At 40.8% G+C, this 17,738-nt stretch overlaps 1 long non-coding RNA gene across 1 annotated transcript; it reads left to right on the forward strand.

The window, feature by feature from the left end:
• The first annotated feature begins 4,920 nt into the window (after positions 1-4,920).
• LOC141948955 (uncharacterized) lies at positions 4,921-16,763 on the forward strand. Its single transcript, XR_012630605.1, has 2 exons — positions 4,921-4,985; positions 16,561-16,763. It is a non-coding gene; the product is annotated as an uncharacterized LOC141948955 (long non-coding RNA).
• The last annotated feature ends 975 nt before the right edge of the window (positions 16,764-17,738 follow it).

Below are 17,738 nucleotides of genomic sequence, written 5' to 3' on the forward strand. Positions count from 1 at the left end.
TTCTTAAAAACGAGTTCTTATTCTAATTTGGGAAATATTATGTCCTCCTTTGATTTTTTGATGGCAGCTGAAACTGTTAAAATTTTATCTGTTCTTTTTTTTTTTTTTTTTTTTTTTTTTTAAATCCTGTGAATGTTATTATTGTCACAAAGACAGCAATTTAGGAAATACCTTGTAGCAGTTTTCAGGTATACTGTGTTTTTCCTGGGGACTGAAATGCTCAGTCGCTACAAATAGAAATTTTGTATTAGACTGACTACAAACGACAGGAGCTAGTGAAATTCTCCTGGCTCCTGGAACCCTGGATGAAAGGATATGGGAGTCCTGGAGAAATGTCCATAATTAGACAATATTGTCAGTCACTGGATATTTGAAGTTGTTTGGGACATGGAAACATTTCTGGTTTATTCTTATCCTTGAATGGAGGTTCTTTCAATACCATGTAAAGATAGTTGCATAGTGCAAAAATATGATAACCTTAGTAGGCTGAAGTTGGAAGGACTGCAATTCGAAGAGCAGTAGACATTTTTAGAAGACATTATAAAAATAGTAAACATTTTTACAAAAATGTAGACATTTTTACAAGACTGTCAAATTACATGGTAACAACTATGTTATGAAGTAGGATGAGGGGTAAACAGCTAAAACATTAATACAATTGACATGCATTTAAAATTAATATTAAAACTGAAAACATGTTAACCGTGTGAAGTCTATGTTATACTTTGAAAATGTAATATGGTTTTCAATGTCATGTGCTTGATGCAGTGTGCAGTATTCCTCAGGACCAAAATTCCTGACCAGTCAAGCACATACCAAGGCAGAGGTGTGTGAGACTATTTCAACAGTGTGCTATTTTTGCAATATATTACAAAGGTGCTTCTCACAAACACTGGGGCTTCACTGTATTCACTGTATTCACATGAGGTTTGCAAACCTGAATCTAGGAGCACTCCAGACTTTGAGTGGCGTGTCCTATGTCTGCAGATTTGCCTTTAGTCTGCTAGTAACTTTGAAATTTTACTAGTTCACAGTGGTTAAAAAAATACCATCTCCCAGTTGTATTATATGTATATAATAGGATAATAGTATATACAGGAATCTAACCCAGCAACTCTTGCAAGTGATTCTGCTTACTCTGAAAGGATAAACTTGTATGAGGAAGAACTTGTGTTAATATTGCATTTCTTTGTAAAGGGGTAAGGAATCCAGGCAATATGCTTACTGCTCATTAGAGGTCAGTAGTGAAGCACGACGGAAAGGGAGAGTTGAGCAGTCATTTAAAGAACTCGATTCTTTTCTACTTGAAAGTTATTCTACTGTATTTGAGACAGGAAAAAAAACACAACTGGTTTCCAGATATGGAAATTAAATGTATTCTCTTAAGAGATTTCAGGTTTAAATGCATGAGGATATAGTTTCTGAACACTGGATTCAACATAAAAGTCATTAATTCCTTGATAATATTTATTTTATGTTATAGTAGAGTATCCATCACTTGAATGCAAGCTAGGTGATTTTTGCATGCAAACCCAACAGATTTAAATTACAAATTAAAGGTGTAATAATTAACTCAGTATGCTTCCAAACAGAGATACGCTACATGAGAGAAAGTCACATTACTGCATTAAGGGACAGAGTGTGTGACTGTCATCTTCAGTTCTGACAATCTGTGCTACAGAGATATGGTGAGTACAATCTAAAAGTTTTAGATTTTATGACCTTGGTTGTATTTTAATGTGGATGCCAAATGCACAAACACATGCAATAATATAACACTCACTTGGTCATCAGTGTCCCAAATGCACATCTGATCTTCCAGTTTCAATATGCATCATTAAGACCTGTCTCCTCTAAGGCCCATTATGGCCCCACTCCAAACCTCACCATCATTTAGACTCCACTGCCTCCTACCGACTTTTTGTCAGGACCCAAAAATAGTAGTCCCCAAGAGAATAGCAGCTCATATCAGTGGAAACGGTGAAGCAGTTTAACAGTTTAAAATCAGGGCTTTTTAACATTCTTAAATAATTTACATAATCTGAAAAAATTAATTCCTCTGCAGACATCTAATTCCAGAGTGAAGAATCGCTGTGATTTTCATTTCAGTCTTGGGGACAGAATTATTAACGTACTAAATCAAGTAAATTAGATATCATGCAAAGGTGGGTTATTTTTCAGGATTTAATAATGCAAAATCAATAGAAGCATTTACTACATTCTGGTGCTTTCTCAACATGGTCTGAGAGAGTTTTTCAAAAAACAGTTTTTCAGCACTCAGGCTACTGTGAATTACTGCCAAGGCAGTTCCTCATAAACTGCTCCCAGAGGCCTCTGCAATTGAACATCTTCCTTCCACGCCCCCACCCCCCTCCCCTTAGGTTTTGCCCAAAGCTTCAACTGAACATTTCAGCCTTTACATATAAGAATAAAAATCACAGTCAGTTGGCACCATATGCCTCTCTTTTATCAAAGTTCAGGGCCTTGTTTTATTTCTTGAAAACTTTCTATGAACTTTGAGATATGAAAGTGTTCCCTTAAGAATCCAAAAATCCAGTTCTTGTCTTCTCCACCCCATTCTCTCAGCTTGGCAGGGAGCTGGGCTCTTTCCTATTGAAATCAAACAAATCCTTCTTGATGGCTTTTTCTGGAGGTTAGAATTACCTCTAAAAAGGTAATACTCCTTCAGTCAGTATCAGGGATGTATACCCATCTCTATCCACTCTCCTTTCCAAGCTATCTGGCTGCCATCATATTAATATCGAGTAAAATTAATGGAACACGTAATTGTCATTTCTGGTTTTGAGGAAAGGATAGCTTGTGTTAAACATGGTACATAAAATATCTAAAGAAATCAAGGCACTCAGAACTGAATCTTGCTCTGATGGGCAGGACAGAGTTAACTGTTTATATTGAAGTACCAGGAAACCATTAGCATATTCTGTTTACCATTCTTATAGGAGATAGTTTTGTTTACCAGTCCCAGGGACATCAGCATTTTTAAAGTAAGGTGGTAAATGTCAATGAGGCAAGTCAAGATCAGGGGCATTTTTGAAAGAATCTCGTGGACTGTCTATGTATATTCGGATGCTGGAGTTAGTCCTGTTCAGTGAAAGACAGCTCAAGATGAAGGTTTAATTGTGGAAGCATCCTAGCAGGGAGCTAGCTAAACCAGAGAAAAGTGTTTGGGATTTTACCCAATAAATGGACCTTAAAGGTGGGAAGTAGAGACCCCCTCACTAGAATAAAATTCTTTAATTTTCTACTGTATGTAATGTACATGTACATAACATGTATTCTGAGGCAGTGAGGAAAGAAGCCCTTTTAGTTATGTGGTTCTGTCTTTCCTCCTCTCCTTCTCTCTTCCTTTTTGGTGTTTAATGGTATACTTTTGAGACTTGGTAGACTTTGCCTAGCTGATCATTCCTGAACTGCATGACATAGATGAAGTGCACTTAGATACTGAAAGGGCTTAATCTATGCTCTTCTGATCAGCCTCTTGTTACATTTGAGCACAATGTTGTATAGGTATCTAAATACGTGATTGTCCCCAGCATGTCTCAAATTTTGTGGGCAAAACATCTATGGGGTGTGTGAGGAGGAATGATGGGGCATCATGTTCTGATTCCAGGCTGCTTTGGCTATGCAGTCTGTTTCTAGGTTAATTCAGTAAATACAAGGCCAGGTTTTCTGCTCCACTCGATGTGACCTGTATAGTCAGATAGATTTAAATTGGTTTGAATTGGCATTTGGATTCCCCTTGTCTAGGGCTGCTATGAGGAAGAGAAAAGAGAACAGCAGGTATAGCAGGGGAGGTGTTTTGTTCTGCTCATCAGTCTCCTTGAATGAGTCTTTTTTTCTTTTTTTTTTTTCTTTTTTCTCATTAGTACTTAGAAAAAGGAGCAGAAAGGCACAAAGATAGTTTAATATCACTCCCTAATCTTTATCATGTCATGCTTCTATTGCACATGCAAGAGTGACTACGGTGTAGTGTAGAGATTTTCAGTATTGCTTTAATCTAGCTAACAAGGGCAGTCCTAGCTCTCGGCTGTGGCAGCATGGAGCTGCATTTATTTAAACCGTGGAGGACATATATTCTGTATGCACCCCTATTTCCTTCTAGTTTGAAGCATGGGGAAAAAAATTTTCTATGCTAGATTTCAACTTTCAGCATATTACAATATAATTTGAGCCTTTATCCTTCCTTCTTTTTCAGTGAAGCAGCAGGGAAAACATGCTGGTCTGCCAGAGAATTTTAACTTTCAGGTGCTGCTGCAGGTCGCACTAAAAACCACTCTGGCTTCCCAGGCAGTCTGTGTTTGGCTCAGTGCAATTGTGCTGCTGTTCTCTCCAGGAAATGTTCCAGAGCGACGGTCTAACATAGCAGGTGTGTTGCGGACCTAACTCATCCTTGCCTTGTATTTGCTGGCACTTTCATCTATGTAAAATGAGGTAAAATGCACCAGTGTGTTGAAAATTCTCATCTGAAAACCCTCTGCAGCAATGACAGGTTAGTTTTTCCCAAGTGATTTCTCAGTGTAAGACCCGACCCAGAGGCAAAGCAAACCTCATGCAGAACAGGAATGGAAGGAAACCAGAAAGTCTATTTAGGTATGTTCCTATTTGCATTATCATGTAACTATCTATGGCGAGATAAGATCTCTGAATAAAAGACCATTGAACATCTTTTCCATTCTACATTCTTGCATGAATATTTTTATATTTTCAGTGACTAACAGGGGAAAATTTGAAACCTCAACACTTTAAGTTTTGTAAGACACTATAGGTTTATCAAATATTGTTTCTTTCTCTAGTTATATTTCTAAAAACCTGTCCAGATCTGTCCTAATTCCATTGCCACTTTTTCATCTGTTTTCAGGAAGGAAGAGAGTCAGGATATAATACAAATGAATACTTCTGGATAGATGATAAAATGGTGATTACATGAACTCTTTTCTTTCAAAACCACTCTACTGAACATGAAGGTAGCGTTTCCCTTGTATATATAATCAGACTATACTCAAGCTTCTGCTCAGTAAGAGCACATTGGGGAATAAGATACTGTTGCTAAACTACAGTGGAATTTGTTCCACTGTTTCAGTAATTCTTTAAAAATTCAGTATTTTTTTATTTCAGAATGTACTGACTTCACACCATTACTTGTCAGCCATCTATACTGTAATCCAGAAAAGTTTTGGTTAGACATCTGTTATCTGTGAAGCAGGGTATTTATCTTGCTCATCTGTATCATCAGCATCTTGCAGCATAGTGATTACTGAATGATCATACCTTAGACCACATTTCATTGTTCCCTAAATCTCTGAAAAGAAGTCCTACTCCTGAAGTCTTTACTTGGAGATTTGAGTAGAAAGGCTTTTCGAAAATGAAACTTTGGGCTGTTGAGAACCCAGATGCTGGCCAGAAATATGGGACAGTGAAAAGTAATGGGCAGTTTTGGTTCAAAATAATTTGTTAGAAAATGATCAAGAGCATGCTAGCAATATAATATAATAGCATTGTAATTTAATAGCCTTGTGGGTTTTATTTGTAGCATTTACATTGCTAATAACTGTGAAGAGGTTTGGGGCATAGTTATGTTTAGTTGACATGTTCATGATACAACTTGTATGTTACAGTGGCCTTTTGCTGAATGAGGATTGCTGTATCAGGCCTTTGTTTCAAGTGAATGCAATCTTAAGTGTAAGTCTTGAGAAGTTGGTGATTATTTGAATTCTAAACAGCCAAGGTGATTGTAAGGTACTTTAATGCTTAACACAGACATAGTAGTAACCTTCCCCTCTAGTTTCAGAACTGCTCATAATTTTAATCTGTTATTTCATTCAACAGAGATTAATTGTAGAAAGACCAGAAAAGTGATTCTCAGCCATCTGACTGGTTTCTGCAAAGCCAAAGCAGCTGGAGTGCTGTTACCACATAACTCATCCAGAGGGCCCGTTACCATTAGTCACACTAATGTCCCATTGCACCATTAGCTTAAGCGAACTCTTGATCAACGTCTATTTAATTTTTCTTTCATAAATAATTGTTTCTGTGAAGGACAGGTGGCTGGCTTTAGCTTTGATGCAAGTCTGAGGGGGATGCTCCTTCACCATTTAAGCTTCTGGTATAGGATTAAAGATGTTTTGCATATTCTGGTCTGTGGTAGAGACAGGTTGTACAAAAGTGGGGCAAAATTAATGTATTAAATAATAGCTTGAAATTCCTAAATAATCAATAGTAACTTATTGTGGACTAAACTGTGGATAGACCTTTCACAGTTCCATAATATGCAGAGAGTCTCTCTTCTATGGCTGTTGCATGACCATCTCTGAAAACTCAAAAACTATTTGTTCATCCTTGCCTCAAAGAAAGAAGCTGTTAAAAAAAAGATGGAAAGTACTGTGAAGCATTCATTGACAGGCCACACATCAAAGGTTGGATGGCATTTTGGGGAGCAGAGCAAAGACTACTGCCTACAGAATCTTGCAGATGTGTCAGGCACACTATCCTGGGACTAATACTGGATCAGGACAGTTCTGACTGAATTCTTGCCCAGATTGAAAACTGGCATTTACATGTGAGCGGATTTTTTAAAAGTAGCTTGTTCCAGGATGAGCAACCAAAGTGTTAACCAGCAAACTGGATGGGCACTTTCTGATCCATCCTGGGGGAATGTAATTGTTGGGTGATTTCGTAGTTTCAACAGTGCAAAAAGAAATAGCATTTCACTCATCAAGCAGGGATAGACTAAAATCATATTACTACTAAACTATGATGATGTCAACCCAGATATCCTGGAACATCCAACAGGGACCCGTATATGAAATGCAACAGTTGGAAATCCTTTGTTTTCCTCTTGAACTATTGGTCAGTTATGCGTGGGATAGCAGTAGGCAATATAGCTCCATCTCTTTGGAAAGCAAGAAGTTAAAGAATGCTAATATTCTTGCCCATTTCCATTTAAGCTGATCCTTCTAGTCTTGGGGCATCACAGAGTTTCTAGAAAAGGATTTTTCTGGGATTGAGGAAGAAGGAAGTGGTGCTAACAGAAGAACATTTCACAGATGCAAAATTACACCCTTCAGAGGGAAAGTATGTTGGATTGTGGATGATGACAGTGTCCTGGGACAAGTAGGAAGTATGAACACATCATAGCAGTACTAAAGTAACTTAATACTATCAAATCATCAAGATCTTTTTATTAAGAAACATAAACATGACATCAGTCACCTTTATGCCAAGTTTCCTGCAGTGATCTAGACAAAGTTTTAGTATAACATCTTTGTCAATGGCATGCACAGTGGCATTTGAGTGCACCTTCAGCAAGTTCGCTGACAACACCAAGCTGTGTGGTGCGGTCAACACACTGGAGGGGAGGGATGCCATCCAGAGGGACCTTGACAGGCTTGAGAGGTGGGCCCGTGCAAACCTCATGAAGATCAACAAGGCTGAGTGCAAGGTCCTGCTCCTGAGTCGGGGCAATCCCAAGCACAAATACAGGCTGAATGGAGAATGGACTAAGAGCAGCCCTGAGGAGAAGGACTTGGGGGTGTTGGTTGATGAGAAGCTCAACATGGCAATGTTCCTGGCAATGTGCACTTGCAGCCCAGAAGGACAACCGTATCCTGGGCTGCATCAAAAGAAGCGTGGGCAGCAGGTCAAGGGAGGTGATTTTCCCCTCTACTCTTCTGTCATGAGACTCACCTAGAGTACTGCATTCATCTCTGTGGCCCTCAACATAAGAAGGACCTGGACCTGTTGGAGCAAGTCCAGAGGAGGCCATGAAGATGATCAGGGGGCTGGAGCACCTCTCCTATGCGGACAGGCTGAGAGAGTTGGGGTTGTTCAGCCTGGAGAAGAGAAGGCTCCAGGGAGACCTTATAGCAGCCTTCCAGTACTTAAAGGGGGCCTACAGGAAATGTGGAGAGGGACTTTTTACAAGGGCATGTGTCATAGTTTATGCCCAGAGGGCAACTGAGCAACATCCAGCTGCTCACTCACTCCTTCCCCCTCAGGGATGGGAAGGAGAAAATACAAAAGGCTCGGGATAGAGACAAGGATGGGGAAGGATCACTCACCAATTATAGTCACGGGCAAAAGACAGGCTCAACTGGGGAAGAAAGAACATCAATTTAATTTGAATACCACCATTGCTGATTTACCAATCAAAGTAGGACAGTGAGAAATATAACCACATCTCAAAAAAACCTTTCCCTCACTCCTTCATTCTTCCCTGGCTCAGCTTTGTTCCAAATTTCTCCACCTCCTTCCCCACAGTGGTGCAGGGGGGCAGGGATGGGAGTTGTGACAGTTTGTCACCTGTTGTTCCTGCTGCTCCTTCCTCCTCAGGGGGAGGACTCACACTCTTCCCCTGCTCCAGTGTGAAGTCCCTCTCATGGGAGATAGCCTTCCATAAACTTCCCTGATGTGAGTCCTTCCCATGGGCTGCAGCTCTTCATGAACTGCTCCAGCATGGGTCCCTTCTGCGTGTTGCAATCCTCCCAGTGACAGACTGCTCCAGCGCAGTCTTCCCTCAGAGTCCCGGCCTTCTTCAGGTGCAGTCACCTGCTCTGGCATGGGGTCCTCCATGGGCTGCAGGTGGGCATCAGCTCCACCATGGACCGCCATGGGCTGTAGGGGAGTCTCTGCTCCAGTGTCCCTCCCCCACCTCCTTTCTTCAACTGACCTCGGTGTTTGCATAGATATTTCCCACACTACTCCTCCTCCCAGGTTCCCCTTCTTAAATATCACAGAGGGGGGTGTGGTCACTGTCGCTCATTGGCTCAGCCTTGACCAAAAGCAGGTCCAGCTTGGAGCTGGGGAAGTGTCTAGCAGCTTCTCACAGGAGCCACCTCTGTAGCCCCTCCCCTGCTACCAAAACCCCTGCCACACACAAGCCCCACACATTATGTAGTGATAGGACAAGGGGTGATGACTTTAAACTGGAAGTGGGTAGATTTAGATTAGATATAAGGAAGAAATTCTTTACTGTGAGAGTGGTGAGACCCTGGAACAGGTTGCCCAGAGAAGTTGTGGATGCCCGATCCCTGGAAGTGTTCAAGGCCAGGTTGGATGGGGCTTTGAGCAACCTGATCTAGTGGGAGGTGTCCCTGCCCATGGCAGGGGGGTCGAAGCTAGGTGATCTTTAAGGTCCCTTCCAACCCAAACTAGTCTATGATTCTTAAACCTGCTTTATAGGTTTCTGCTCCTGACACTTGAGCTTCAAATTTTTTTAAAAGCAACATTTGTATTTTGAAATGTCAAACTGGTGCCAGTTTAGAACACCAGTAGAACTGGTTAACTGTTTTAATTTAGAAGGAAATTAACTGAAAAATGCAGTCTGGGAAGGGACAAAATCATTCATGATGAGTGTCAGGTTTGGGGAAGAGGAATATCTGGAAACAATGATGAAAATATTTGAAAAAGCTGAAAAGTTTAATTTTTAAAAGTACAGAAGTCTTAGAGAGTTGCTCATAATGGTGGTTTTGTATAAACACTTTTTAAAAATTCCTAAATGAAAAAGTAAAATATATATTCCATTCTTCCTGACAGTATGTCAGGAACATTTATTTATATTTCAGTCACTGAGTGAATGCTCTAGCCACACTGTGGGTTCTAAAGAACACTTAATGAGATTTAAACATACTCTTACAGATAAGCATATGTTTTGGGGACCTGATGCAGCATCTTTACTCAGTTAGGGCTTTAACATTGATTTTAATGAGTGAGTCCAAAAAATTAAGAAAATATTTCAGCCTATGTTAGACTGAGTTAATGAATAAAGGCTTCAATGTGTGTCATCATATATACTAAGTGGTATAAGGGGTTACTCACTACCAGTGCATGTATGCTTTCTGAATAACTTCTTCATTCACATCACTGACATGTGGTATTTCTGTGACTGAACCCTTTCATTTGGGAATCTCCTTATTTTCCCTAAGAAGAAGCTCTCTTAAAAGAAATATTCTGTGTTAAAATACTGTCTATTGTGAGGTAGATTTTGAAGTAACATTTGAGCTGTTTCTTTGAGCTCTAGGTTTGCATCCAAGCATTCAAAAACTGTATTGGCTGTACTTTCACCTATGGTAATAGTTAAGAGAGAGAAAACTTTCAAGTCAGAATTCATTTACCTTCCACAATCTTCATAACAATGAGAAAATACAAACCCTTTTGAGATCTTACTTTTCTGCTCTGTGATTTCATTACTAGCCATAGAAATCTTTCAAATTCATGCAGGTAACAGAGGACTGATTACTCATTGATGCATCAGAATAAATCTGTTGTAACCATAATTAAAGAGTAAATGTGTTCCACACTGCCCATGCAGTGGGCATTATATGTGTTACACAGAGGAAGCAGACACCTTATTGGTTACCAGCAGTTCCCTAATAATTTGAGATAATTAATTTCTGCTGACCATCTCACATACTAGTTTAAACCTAGTAAAAATATTTTCAGAGTTCATCAGAAATTGATCGCTTCTGTTGTTAACATTTTCAAAGTACTTTTTGGCTATGGTCTTATTCTATTTTTTTCAAAGCCAGTTCCAATTAAAATAGCCTTGAAAAAATCAGTTTCCACAAATGAGTATGTGTATTTCTCTTACAGCTAAATAAAAGGTTTTGGCTGGAATCACAGCCTCCATTGGGAGCAACCAGTAAAAAATAAATCTCTTTATGCCCCTGCTTTACAGGTTTCCTGACCTGTTTAACACTGGAGTGATGAGGACACTGAAGGAAGCAAAAGTTCTCACACCCACACCTTGACAGTGATGGAAAGCTCTGTCAGTATTGGGGGATCAGTGTTATTTGTGGGGATACCCAGCACTTGGTGTTCTCTCCAGCCCTTGGAAATAAGACTCCTAGGACACGCTACCAGCATGGCTTGCCTAACCCATGCAGTTCCTGCAGAGGGAAAGCACAATTTCATGCCAAGGTATGCTGAAAAGCCATAGATTCTGGGACTGGTTTATTATTTTGGTGGACTCCTCACAGGCTGGCAGCAGTAGATGGTGTGGACAGTTTTTGTCCTGATTTTGCTTTGCTCTTCTTAGCTGTAGGAAACCAGATCCATGAGGAGGATCTGTGTGTTGTGTGGTAAAGGACCCTGGTGAGAAGGTATCTGTTTGCCTTAGTGCAAGAAAGGTGAGCTCCATGAAATTCTAGGACATAAGATTTTCTTTTGCTCTCACCATTTTTAATAGTGCCACCATCAAATATTGGGCAGATAGATTTTATGTCCACAGGCTCCATTGCACTGAGACATTTTAATAATAGCCTTGACTTTCGTGTCTAGAACAGCTTCCTTGAACTCATTCCTCCAGGTCTTTTTAAATCATGATCCCTACAAGAACTTAGCCAGCTAATCAGGAAATAATGACCTGACAATGAGGCAGCTAAAAAGAAAATATCCACTTTCAGATATAGATAGATATATACGTATATTTAATGTATGTAATTTACAAATATGACAGCATATTTTGCTTCTTTCCCTTTATATAATGCTTGTAGTGATATTGTAGAGGGTTGCTGCTTTTGCTGCATTCTAACTACATTTGCTCATAAAATGAAATTGTCAGATCAATATGATCACAGCAGTGAGCTTGTGTACGGGTACCTTTATCAATAGAACTTTTATTAATGGGATTAAGTTTGCTGCCGTAAGAGCTTTCTCTACAGTTGTTCAGCAGTTGAGCTGGTATGTGTAAGTACACAGGGACTTGTTATTGCAGTCATCTTTTGTGGGAAACTTTATTCTATAAAAATGGAAACTTTAAGGAAAATACCTATTCTGGAAGGAAGTTTTCGTTATGTAGGAGAACTGACATCAGATCAGTGATCTCCCTATGGTTTTAACACTTTGCTAAGTCATTGACAGTGCTCTGAATACCTCCAGCATGAGTACCTCAGAAGCATTTCCAGGAGATAGCAGTGAATGTCACTGTGCCTTTTCAAGATATAATTCTTCTCTGCAGAAAAAGTTAAAGTTTGCTCCTTAGAATAAATGTTTCAGTTTGCTAAATCAAGAAATCCAGCCATCACTCAGCTTCTAGAAGCCTAACTTCCAGATTAGCCTCCAGTTTGCAAAACTTTGGCACACAATTTATACTTCCCTTTGTATTTGGCATGCATTTACCAAAAATTGGTCATAAGACACCAGCAGTGATCAAGTCCACTTTCAGATAATGTTATCCTCTGAGTTTGAACATTAGTAAAGCTGACTTAAAGCAGATAGAGTAAGGTAAAACTGTAACCTGTCAGCATAATTATGGTAACAAATCATATTTACAGTATATCTAGGCCAAAAGTGCTAGACCTTGATTAATAATCAATTGTAATTACTGTTTAGAATTAATGGCTTTCCTGAATTGCTGACTTGAAAAATGATACAGAGGCATTCTCCCACACCTTTCTTGAGGTGCAAGTAACTTGATTTTGAAGATAATTTAACATTTGGAACATCATCTCATAATCCTTGTATTATCTTTGCTTCCTGTTTGAATTTGTTTCACGAGGACCTAAAAATATACAAACGCAACAATAGCTCAAGTCAGTGTGTTGACATCTAAAGTCTGCTTCACTGTAGTTTCTTTTGTGCCCTTTCAAGCCAGCAGGTATGGGTTTGCATCCCACAATGACACCTGAAATACTCCATAAAACTTGACTGTCTTGTGGTAGGTGCTGTATAAGCAGAGTCCAGAGAACTAGATACACTGAGGTGACCAGAGAAATAATAAAGTCAGAGTTGGGTTTGAATAGAGAGGATGCCCATTATGTATTTTAATGGATTTATTTATAAATACAAACTTTCCCCCCTCCCCATCCCCGAATTTTCTTTATTTTAGATGTTAGTTCATATTTAAAACGTTTCATTGTAATTTTTGTTACTTGAATTTTCAGTGTAGTTGACTTAGTTGTTTCCGTGGTCTCTTGCATTTGATGGGTCTGTAACATTTGTTGCTGACACTAGGTGTCACACTAAGAATGTTTCTGTTTCTGGAAAGAAACAAAAAACTTTGCCAGTAAACAAGAATACGCTCTTCCTAGAATGTCCTTCTCTCAGATCCGAATGTTCGAAGCCAGTAGGAGTTTTTGCATTGATTTTGGTGCAGTTGAGTTTGTGCCCATGATGCTTACTTTGATTCACTCCTTGTAGAATTGCAGGACATGGACACAAACTGCCAGTTTGGCAGCCACTTGGATTTGGTGTCTGTATTGGACTTGTGTGGCAAGGTTGTGGTAGTGGGGGGGATGCAGGGTTGCCTTCTGTGAGAAGCTGCTAGAAACTTCCCCTGTGTCTGATAGAGCCAATGCCAGCTGGCTCCAAGACAGACCCACTGCTGGCCAAGGCCAAGCCCATCAGCAATGGTGTTAGTGCCTCTGAGACAATGTATTAAAGAAGGAGGAAAAAAACTGCACAACTGCAGCTGGAGAGAAGAGTATGTGAGAGAAACAACTCTGCAGACACCAAGGTCAATGAAGAAGGAGGGGAGGAGGTGCTCCAGGTACTGGAGCAGAGATTCCCCTGCAGCCCGTGGTGCAGCCCATGGTGAGGCAGGCTGTGCCCCTGCAGCCCAAGGAGGTTAACAGTGGAGCAGAATCCACCTGCAGTCCATGGAGGACCCCACATCGAAGCAGGTGGGTGCCCGAAGGAGGCTGTGACCCCATGGGAAGCCCATGCTGGAGCAGGGTCCTGGCAGGACCTACGGCCCCGTGGAGAGAGGAGCCCACGCCGGAGCAGGTTTGCTGGCAGCGTTTGTGATCCTGTGGGGGACCCACGCTGGAGCAGTCTGTTCCTGAAGGACTGCACCCCATGGAAAGGACCCATGCTGGAGCAATTCATGAAGGACTGCAGCCTGTGGGAAGGACTCATGTTGGAGACATTCGTGGAGGACTGTCTCCCATGGGAGAGACCCCACGCTGGAGCAGGGGAAGAGTGTAAGGAGTCCTCCCTCTGAGGAGGAAGGAGCAGCAGAGACAACGTGTGATGAACTGACCACAACCCCATTCCCCTGTGCTGCTGGAGAGGAGGAGGTAGAGAAAATTGGGAGTAAAGTTAAGCCCAGGAAGAAGGGAAGGGTGCGAGCAAGGTGTTTTAAGATTTGTTTTTTATTTCTCATTAGCCTACTCTGATTTGATTGGTAATTAAATTAATTTTCCCTAAGTTGGGTCTGGTTTGCCTGTGATGGTAATTGGTGAATGATCTCTCCCTGTCCTTATGTTGACCCATAAGCCTTTATATTTTCTCTCCCCTGTGCAGCTGAGGAGAGGAGTGATAGAGTGGCTTTGGTGGGCAGCTGGCCTCCAGCCAGGATCAACCCACCACAGTGTCCCCATTCAGTGTCCGGGGAACTCACTAAGGGAAATGACATTTGCCTCCAGATGTTGCCCAGACTTTTCCAAGATTTAGGTATGGAGTTCATTAGGTTTTCCAATACAGTATTCTAGCTCCATAAATAAAAGTACAAATGAGCAGTTCTCAAAACAACATTCAGCAGGGCAGATCCTGTCCAGATTTGCATGCTCTAAAACCCATAGTCAATGAACTGGTTTCTGGACTTTGGCTGGAGAATATGCATTATATGCACATATGCGTTATACGTGCTTCATGCAGAGCCTTCAAACTCCCTGTGAACATACAGTCACTGCCTCTTTCCTTTGCAGTGAGTTTCATGGGGACATTTCTATGGCACATACATGCATAGGAGGGCACTGAGAGAGGTGGAAGAACTAGCCTAGTGGTAGCAGAGAGGATTATTGTGCAATAATTGTGCAAAGTTCAAAGAGTCAAAGCTTCCAAATATTTTGCTAGGCACTTCTCTGTATATAGTTATTTATATAAGGTCTAATCTAAACTTGTTGAAGTACAGAAGCCTGTGCATTAATGGTGGTGTACTTTGGATTAGACACTTAGTGCAGGCATGAAAAGACAGGTCTGTGCCTGAAGTGTTTGCAATTATGAACAGAGGATGTAAATGGAAAGATGAATGCAACAGAGAACTTTAAAACTGTATTTATTTTTCATTTGAGCTTTTCTCATTTGAGGGAGCAATTTGTTCACCAGGTGTCTTATGCCAGCTTGTACTGAAAAATGCAAGAACTTTGTTTTGGAAGGTTCTGAAAGCTTTTAGAGATAAAGCCTTTATTTGTTCTTCCAGCCTGATGTTCAGAGAAAAGGGTTTAAATCCTAAACACTTGCAATTCTCCAGCAACATGCGATAGACTCAAGTTGAAAGCACTATAAAACTTGTTTACAAGGACTCAGAGAGTGAAAAATTGTTTCATTTAAAATGCTGCAGAGGACATAGGATCTGACAGCTCCAGAGCCTCATTTTTTCCTGTCTCACAACAGGGATAATGTACCAGCATGGACATTCCTGTCCTCTCAGAAAGCCCTTACACCAGCTGTGGACGTGTGGGCCAAATAACACAAGAGGGATACAAGGCAATGGACAATACTATTTCCATTCCATTCACCTGCTTGTCTTGAGTTTTGTGGTTTTAAACCTTGCAAAGGAAGGTCAGCTCTAGTTTTTCTCCCATCACTGTCTATCGTGATGGTAAGAACGATGGTGGGACAGACAGAGCTATATCCCGTATTATTCCTCCTAAGGTAAGACAGGTAGAAGAGAGAGGGAGACAGATCTCACAGGTCTGTTAATATTGTAGGGCTGATACCTATTGGCTTTGTCTTGTACCGCTCTGACATATGGAAAAACTGAAAGAGCTGTTGATGGTGAAGAATGTTCAATGTCAGGTAAAGATGTCTAAGATTCTTGATGCTTGTCTCACCCTACTGTCAGCTGACATGAATTTGGTCTGTGAACTGTGTTAGCGCTAGCAGAGATTAGATAAACAGACAGCTTCTATGGACCAAAGCCTTCCCGGTAACAAGTAGAACATGGTGGCAGGTCTCATGTTCTGGGATCAAGGCTCGTTGTTACGCCCATTAGACCAAACTTCGGTTGTATGTATAATAAAAATATAATGTTGTGCAGAAATGGTCAGGCTAGTGTTCTGGACCCTGGCTCTGCCCACATGTATTAGTTATTCTGCCACTTGGTTACACCAAATCAGACTTAGAACATTGGTTTGCAGTGCTCCGCATCCCAAACATTGAAAGATAATTCTTAAGAGTGAGAATCAGTGTCTCACAAATATTAAAGCGAAAAGGAAACTTTCACCATCCAGTTTTGTCCTTCTCCATGCAAGACACATAATAAGTGTATTCAACAGACATATTTGCATGCTTGCAGGTAATGCAGATATCGTAAACTGTAGCGTGTTCAACATATTCTGCTTCAGATCCTGTAGGAGAAATGCAGGAAGCTGCATAAAGTGTAACTGCAGCCTGAAGTGAGGAAGGAGAAGATGGTCCTAGGAGACCCCAAGAGCAACATTAGTACAGACACTGCTGCTTTTACTGGCTATTGGTGTCACCACATAGGCTTCTCAGTGCCTTTGGGTTCTGGGTGCGGGTTGCATTTTCTTTCCCCCCGTGCAGACCGATCAGCCATGACATCAGAAACAGGAAAAATCATGTGTTTTTTCTCTTTGGCAGATCACACTACCCTTGGTAGGTGAGGACGGCAATTCTGCAGGCCATCTGTATGTCTGAGACCGTGATTCAGCTGGAGGAAATTGTGACAGAGTTGCCAGGGCAGGATATGAGGTGGGATATCTGATGCCTGCTAGTTCTCATGCCTTATGCTATTTTTTATTCTGAATGAAGAACAAAAAATAAATGCACGCAATGGTATTGTATGTCTAAGCCTCTTTCAGTTTTAGCTCTGCAGTTTCAGTAACTGTACAGACTGTAATGTGTTTTAGACTGTCAGATGTGTTCTCATGTCTACTACTCCTGTTGTGCTCTACTGGGACTTTGCTGACCATCACAATTATTTGTACCATCCTAAATTTCAAATCCTCTGAAATCCACTGAAGCCCTACTGTGACAGAGTGAAGGAACATTATTATACACCTGCTCATATGCCTTTGGAAAAAGAAGAGCCTCATTAAACGAAACAACATTTTGTGTATGTCCAGGATCTTGCTTCCCTCTTCAGTCTGTTTCTTTCACATGTATGAGTACTGTCTACCTCTGAGCAGCTGAACAAAATTAATCACAGACCAGTTTCTTCTTGATGATTTGGTTTCCTTCCAGTAACCATCTAGGGGCAAATGCTTCTCAAACCACTGAATCTGAACAAAAACCCTACAACATTTGGAGCAATTTGGATTCAAAATGTTTGGCTTGGATCCATTTCTGTATTTCACTCTAGAGCCCTTCTTCTTCATTTCCAGTGCATTAGCTGTAGTATTTTCCTTGTGCTGCTTCTGGTACCTACTCTCACCTGTACAAAAGCTTTAAGAATACTCTGAGCATCATTAATGCAACCAGTGCAGAGTGGAAGCCCAAGCTGAGCTGGTCAGCTGCTTTGTGCTGATCCATTCTGACCACTTTTAGACTGTTTTCTGAGGTGTTAAATTCTCCCTGTTTTAGAAAGGCAGCAAAATTAAATGTTATCTAAGGAGCAGTGCCTGGGAGCAATTCTGAGTTCTGAAAACAATGTTTACCAACAGTTTAAATCAGCAGTGCAGCAGGTAATGAAAGCTAAACATGGTATGCTCTCAAGTGGCTTTCAGCAGAGCTGACTCAACTCTGTTCCTCTGTTTCTTAATCTACCAGCACAGTTCCAGTGTCAAGAATATTTTTGGTGGTTGACGCTGCAGGTCCTT

This window comes from Strix uralensis, chromosome 1, assembly GCF_047716275.1.
Source record: "Strix uralensis isolate ZFMK-TIS-50842 chromosome 1, bStrUra1, whole genome shotgun sequence".
Lineage (NCBI taxonomy): Eukaryota > Metazoa > Chordata > Aves > Strigiformes > Strigidae > Strix > Strix uralensis.